Source organism: Schistocerca piceifrons, unplaced genomic scaffold (assembly GCF_021461385.2).
Source record: "Schistocerca piceifrons isolate TAMUIC-IGC-003096 unplaced genomic scaffold, iqSchPice1.1 HiC_scaffold_936, whole genome shotgun sequence".
NCBI classification, from domain to species: Eukaryota; Metazoa; Arthropoda; class Insecta; order Orthoptera; family Acrididae; genus Schistocerca; species Schistocerca piceifrons.
This window is the reverse complement of record NW_025729208.1, coordinates 3,532,501-3,540,000: the sequence shown is the minus strand read 5'-3', so window position 1 is coordinate 3,540,000 and position 7,500 is coordinate 3,532,501. Positions and strand designations below refer to the sequence as shown.

The 7,500-nt window shown below is 45.8% G+C and overlaps 1 pseudogene; it reads left to right on the top strand.

Moving 5' to 3' along the window:
* Positions 1-1,186, top strand: part of LOC124771748 — a 3,009-nt pseudogene extending 1,823 nt beyond the window's left edge.
* Positions 1,187-7,500: the final 6,314 nt, after the last annotated feature.

The window sequence follows — 7,500 nt, the reverse complement described above, 5'->3', positions numbered from 1 at the left end:
TACTCCAGCGAGGCCCTGGAGGGCTGACGCGGAGAAGGGTTTCGTGTGAACAGCCGTTGCACACGAGTCAGTCGATCCTAAGCCCTAGGAGAAATCCGATGTTGATGGGGGCCGTCATAGCATGATGCGCTTTGTGCTGGCCCCCGTTGGGCGAAAGGGAATCCGGTTCCTATTCCGGAACCCGGCAGCGGAACCGATACAAGTCGGGCCCCTCTTTTAGAGATGCTCGTCGGGGTAACCCAAAAGGACCCGGAGACGCCGTCGGGAGATCGGGGAAGAGTTTTCTTTTCTGCATGAGCGTTCGAGTTCCCTGGAATCCTCTAGCAGGGAGATAGGGTTTGGAACGCGAAGAGCACCGCAGTTGCGGCGGTGTCCCGATCTTCCCCTCGGACCTTGAAAATCCGGGAGAGGGCCACGTGGAGGTGTCGCGCCGGTTCGTACCCATATCCGCAGCAGGTCTCCAAGGTGAAGAGCCTCTAGTCGATAGAATAATGTAGGTAAGGGAAGTCGGCAAATTGGATCCGTAACTTCGGGATAAGGATTGGCTCTGAGGATCGGGGCGTGTCGGGCTTGGTCGGGAAGTGGGTCAGCGCTAACGTGCCGGGCCTGGGCGAGGTGAGTGCCGTAGGGGTGCCGGTAAGTGCGGGCGTTTAGCGCGGGCGTGGTCTGCTCTCGCCGTTGGTCGGCCTCGTGCTGGCCGGCGGTGCAGGATGCGCGCGCCTGCGCGGCGTTCGCGCCCCGGTGCTTCAACCTGCGTGCAGGATCCGAGCTCGGTCCCGTGCCTTGGCCTCCCACGGATCTTCCTTGCTGCGAGGCCGCGTCCGCCTTAGCGTGCTCCTCCGGGGGCGCGCGGGTGCGCGGATTCTCTTCGGCCGCCATTCAACGATCAACTCAGAACTGGCACGGACTGGGGGAATCCGACTGTCTAATTAAAACAAAGCATTGCGATGGCCCTAGCGGGTGTTGACGCAATGTGATTTCTGCCCAGTGCTCTGAATGTCAACGTGAAGAAATTCAAGCAAGCGCGGGTAAACGGCGGGAGTAACTATGACTCTCTTAAGGTAGCCAAATGCCTCGTCATCTAATTAGTGACGCGCATGAATGGATTAACGAGATTCCCGCTGTCCCTTCAAGATGGCTGCCGTGATGTGTTGTGTCGATTATGCATTAGGAAAAAATCTGTAGTTTGCGTGTGTATTACTCGCATTTTCGCGGGAGTTCTTCTCGACATCGTCACATTCGAGCTGCGTTTCACGTGGGCGAGTTCGTGTCGGTATTCGAGAACTGTCAAACGTGTGAACTGTGAGTATTGGTTTCACTCTTGATTGTGACTATCTGATTGTGACACTGATTTTGAACATCTTAATCTGTACAGTCCCCCTTCATATAACTCTGATGCAGCGGGTATGTTTCTGCACCTAGAGGCGTAAATCACGTTGTAAGTGATCTAATCTGTGACTAAGTCTGGTCAAATAACTGTATTAATAGTAACTTAACCTTCAAAATTCTCTGTCAGACATGGTTCGATCTGTGTACCACAGGCGTGCATAGTTCGATCTTTGTACCACGTTCGTCGATAGTTTGATCTGTGTACCACAGGCGGTAGGAAGCGACTTTAGTTCGATCTGTGTACCACGAGTCTTTGGGCGGCTGTTTGTTCGATCGTTGTACCACGGACAAGCATAACATCAGCTTGCCACTAAACTCTGAATCCGACTCTATCTCACTCTTGGTGAGAGTGGGCCAGACGTTGGGTAAATAGAGTAGATCGACGCACCCTGCCTCGCTGTTGCGAGATATTGTGTGTGCTCACAGTTTGTCCAATAGACTGTGCTATATGCTAGCATAATGTCATCCTCAGAAGACGAGGAAGGAAATGTGGGGGATGAAAGTTGTGGGGGCACCAAATTAAATAAAGTTGAGGACTATTATACAAACATTTTGGAATTCATAGATGAACACATGACACCTACCAAAAAGATTACAGTAAATGTAATGAGTGAATTGCGGAACAAGCTAGCATTGTGGGCGATGTACCAATGCAAATTGGTTGGTAGGAACGAGGAGCTCGTCAAGCAAAACCAGTGGCTGCGAGAGACACTTGTTGAGAAGAGTGAGGGAATCTCCAAAGAAATCAAGACTATTAAAGACGAGATCCCAAAAGTGGCTGCACCTTCATTTGCTGAAGTTGTAGCAAAACCAAGCAAGTATGTACCCACCACCAAAGCCAAAATAGCATCTGCACAAGCAAAGGCGCCGAATGTACTATTTGTGAAATCAAAAGATGAGAGTGATGCAAAAGTAACAAAGCAGAGGTTTACAAGTGTGATTGACCCAAGGAAAGAGCAAATTAAAATTAAAAGTATGCGTGCCGTGAACAGTGTTCTCATTGTTGAAACTGAATCTCCTGCTGATATCCAAAAGATCTCTACAAATAGTAAAGTCGCTGAAACTTTGAAGTGCGAGCCACCTAGGAAGAAGCGTCCTCTTATCATTATTTACGATGTGCCAAGTGAATTTGGAGAGCAAGAGCTAGTAGAGACAATCTGGCAGCAAAATTTTGCTGACAAGATAAGTAAACAAGAGATCCTTGAAGAAATGCGACCCTGTTTTAAGACTGGCCCTAAAGGAAAGGTGGAGGTAAACCATGTTTTTGTAGTAAGTGCAAGAGTGAGGAAGCTGTTAGTAGAAGCAAAACGAGTGTATGTGGATTTTAGATCACTGTCGGTGAAAGACTATTTTGCCTTCAAATGCTTCAAGTGCCAGAATTTCGGTCACAGAAGTGCAAAATGTACTGCCAAGTCCTTTGTGTGTTCACATTGTGGTGAAGACAACCACCAAAAAACAAATTGTCCGAACTCTAATAAGCCAGCAAAGTGTATTCCATGTTCTACGAGAGGCAAGGTGTGCAATACACCAGGTCCTCAGTGCCCTACCTATCAGCTATATTTGCGCAGATTAATTGAGAGTACAGATTATGGACAGTAATCTATCACCATATAGTGAAGAGTTCATACCAGGCAGAGACTTCAAATGTCAGGAAATTGCACAAATAGCTGATAAGAATATGATACGTAGGAAACATAAGCCACCCTCCACGAGGCTTAGGAATTGGCGTAGGGCAATTGCATGGAGGAACATGCTACGCGAGAACAGGCAACCTCTATATACTTTAGAACTAGCCCACTGCGTGGATGTTAACACATTAGAGGACGAAACGACAGTTACAAGTGAAGATAAGATGTACCTTAAGGACAAGTCAGATCTCGCGTTTGGCAATAGTGAAAATAATGATCAGAATATAGTTGATACCGACAAGTTAGATCTCGCGTTAGGCAATAGTGAAAATAATGATCAGAATATAGTTGATACCGATAAGAACAAAATCACAGACAGTAGTAATTTCCCCCAGGAACAGGGGAAAAATCTTTCTTCATCAATTCAGGACAGCACCATTAGCTCTACCATTGCAGGGAATAAAATGTGTAATGTTGGCCTTGAAAATCATGGAATTCTCTCCAAGATTAGGTCAAAGTTAAAGAGCAAAAGCAAAAAGACTATCGAGCCCTGTCATAAACCCGACATGATCACTATTGGTACTCAGACCGACTTTACAGACAGTGAAGACACACTGAAGCCTACAACAAATGAGGGAAATGACTATAAACAGTCAGATCCTCGATCGATTTATGTTGATCTTGAAGAGAATTACAGACTCTCTAGATTAGAAGATATGAGTGTATTAGTTGTAGCCCTTAGGCACATTGTCAGAATAGGGCATCCAAAAGGGAATACAATCGGCTTTCCATATCCCGGAACTGCCGATAGGCTCTTTTTGCGATGTAATAATCTACCAACTGGGAAGAAAGAATTGGGTGAGATACTTCAGAGGGCATATACCCGACGTAACGAAAAATTTGATCAAGAGGAGCTCTATAAGGAATTTGTGGAGTGTTATGGTAGAACAGTTTATGAGTACGACAAGACAGGTTTCAGATTTTATAATCATGTCAGACAGCCTTAATGAGTAGAAGAAATTTAGGTATAACTGTTGCTCAGATTAATGCTATGCGTAGCACCACCGTAATGACAGAAATATGGAAGGTTGCAGAAGATCGAGGTTTGGATATTATATGTATCCAGGAGCCTTATACTACGAAAGGGAAACTGGTACATTGCCCAATGGGTGCAAGAGTGATCATGAATGGAGAGAACCCAATGGTGGCTGTTGTGGTGCTGAAAAGAGAAGTATCAGTGACAACAATTGCTCAGGTAAATGATGAACACTCTGTTACTGTGGAGCTAACGACAACTGAGGGTGTCTTTCTCATAACTAACCTGTACTTTCAATATGCACATGAGATACAACCCTATCTCGATAAAATGATAAGAGCCAACGAGGTTGGAGGTAACAGATATCACATCTTCACAATAGATGCAAATGCTAAATCAGTACTATGGAACAGTAGAGAAACCGACGAGAGAGGACTTGAACTACAGGATGCTATTGCGGAGCAGAACTTAATAATTGTGAATAAACCCGGGTTTCCACCAACTTATCATAATAGAGCAGGGGCAAAATCTAATATCGACATTACATTGGCAAATGGTATTGTGCTAAATAGGATACAGGCCTGGGAAGTACTGAACAGAGTGACTACAAGTGATCATAATATGATTACCTTTAGCCTTGTAAGCGTAAACAATGTAAACAGGGAGGAGAATTATATAGGGACCTACTTCGACTACAAAAGAGCAGAATGGGAGCGCATGAGGGAGGAGTTTCAACTGCAGGTGCCGGAGGGGAATGGCTTTGACATTGATTCGACAGCAGAAGCAATACAGGTCCATATACAAAACCTTATGAATACCTTCATACCTAAGCGTCCATTCTTTCGCGGCTCGAAAGTGCCATGGAGTTCCACACTAACAGAATTAAAGAGAAATGTTCGTAGGGCACGGCGCGCATATCAGAGGTCTCTCGGTGACAGAGAGAAGCAGAGAAGGTTGCTAATTTATCGGGAAATCAAAGCAGTTTATAAGGAGGAATTAATCAATACGAGAACAAAGCACTGGGAAACCTTCGTTAAAAAGGAGTTTCGAACTAATGTGTGGGGCTTACCATATAAAATCGTGAGTGAGAAGCTTAAGACACCTCTCATCTTGTCGACGCTTCAGAAGGCAGATGGTTCTACTACATCAGGGTGGCGAGATTCGGCGGAGTATTTAATGGAAAGTTTACTCCCAAGTGATGATCCGGCTTCAGATAATGAACACCAGGCACTCTTGAGACAGAAGATGCAAGAAGAGTATCCAGATGAAGGAGTGGTTGTACCATTTGCTCAGGAGGAAGTGAGTCGTGCTATTGACACCATGAAGAAAAATAAATCCCCCGGAATAGACAAGATCACAGCAGAAACGTTACAACAACTGAAAAGTAAAATCGTGCCATATCTAACAGCTCTTTTTAATGAGTGCCTCTTGCAGGGAAGAATACCAAAGGTATGGAAGATCGCTGAGGCAACCATTATCAAAAAAGGGGAAGATAGAGATCCGAAATTCGTGAAGAGTTACCGTCCAATTTGCCTGCTGAACACTATGGGGAAGGTCCAGGAACGGTTGTTGTGCGGACGGCTGAGCGATCACAGGGAGCTCTACGGGCTCAACCAATGTCAGTACGGTTTTCGGGCTGGACGGTCGATAGATGATGCAGTTAATCAAGCATTACACATAACTTCAACTTCGCAGGCGAAGTATGTTGTCGGTGTGACGATTGACATACAGGGTGCTTTCGATAATTTGTTCTGGCCTTCGCTGTTCGCAAGACTGCGAGAGCTAAGAACTCCAAAGTGCTTATACATGTCGATGCTTGATTACTGCAAGGATAGAAGGGTAATATGGAGATCACCAGAACACACAATAACAAGGCACATTAGTAAGGGATGCCCCCAGGGCTCCATTTGTGGCCCTATATTCTGGGATGTTCTGACAGAACCACTCTTGGAAATATTGGAAAATAACGAAAACGTAGCCGGTATAATAGCATATGCAGACGACCTGCTCGTAATCATAACTGGCGATTCTAGAAATTTAATTGAGAATCGAGCAACTACAGTCTTAAAAACTGTAAGCGAGTGGTGTACATACAACAAACTTCAAATAGCGGGTAGTAAAACTAAATACATATTGTTAAAAGGTAAACTATCTGCAGGTAGGGGTCCATCCATAAAATTGCAAGGCACTCCAATTAGCAGGGAGAGTGTTTGTAGATATCTTGGGCTGCACCTTGATGAGGGGCTGAACTTTAGTGCACACATTAAATTGGTGTGCGAGAAGGCATTGAACCTTATGAACAAGATCTGTACGATTGCTACCTCCAATTACAAACTACCCATTAATGTTGTTAGAATTTATCATGAGGCTATTCTAACGTCGATTGTGTCATTTGGGGCAAGTGCCTGGGCACACAAGCTGCGACAGGTGCAACCAGTTAGGCATCTGAGAAGGATGCAACGCAGCGTTCTCATTAGAATGACAGGAGCCTTCAAAACCACGCCAGTGGAGGCACTGTTGGTGATCCTAGATCTATACCCTGTAGACTTACAAATCAGGCGTCGAGGAGCCCTTTACTGGCTGAAGAGGGGCAAAGCTGACAAAGTAGAGGCAATTACAGGTACGAGAATTGAAAACAAATTAGAGCTCAAACACTGGATGGTCAGAGAGTGGCAACAAATCTGGGACAACATTGACACGGGTAGACGAGTGTATGAAATTTTCCCGGATATCAGGGAACGACACCGGATGCGACATATAAATGTGAGTAGGGGTATGGTCCATTTTCTTACTGGACATGGTCCATATCCCACTTACCTATATAAAATCAGTAGTTCAGATAATAATAGCTGTATGTGTGGTGCTGAGGGAGATCCGGAACACATGGTATATATGTGTCAAGGAAAGGATGCAGCAACGGAATTACTTCACATTTTACGTAGTAAGAATGTGTCTGAAATCGTGCGAGACGTAGACGCGTGTGAAGTACTGCGTGTGATGTCAGATGAGTTTTCTGCTAAGCAGATGCGTGTGTATGTGATGGCAGGGGGAAGAGCAGCACAGCAGGCAGCAAGAAGAACGGATCGACGGCGACGCGCAGATCCTGTAGCCCTGGGACCCGCAGCGGCGACGAGAGCACGGCGTGGTAATTCCCCAGATGAAGGAAATGCTACAGAACGAACCCCATCAGTACCAATGAACATTCACAATCGCCGTCGCTTCTTATGGTATGCTCCGCGTGGCCGTGCGCGGGCTGCCTATCTGGCGGATCGTCGAGTGCATGAACATGTTTCTTCTGAGTCTGGTGACGAGGTAGATGGCAGCGACGGGCATCGTGACGGCGGGGTGCTGCGACGGGATTCACGGCGATGAAATAATTATATATAGAGTAGTGTCTAGCCTAGTTTAGCTAGTAGCTGATGCATTCTCGATGCTGCATTGCACCTA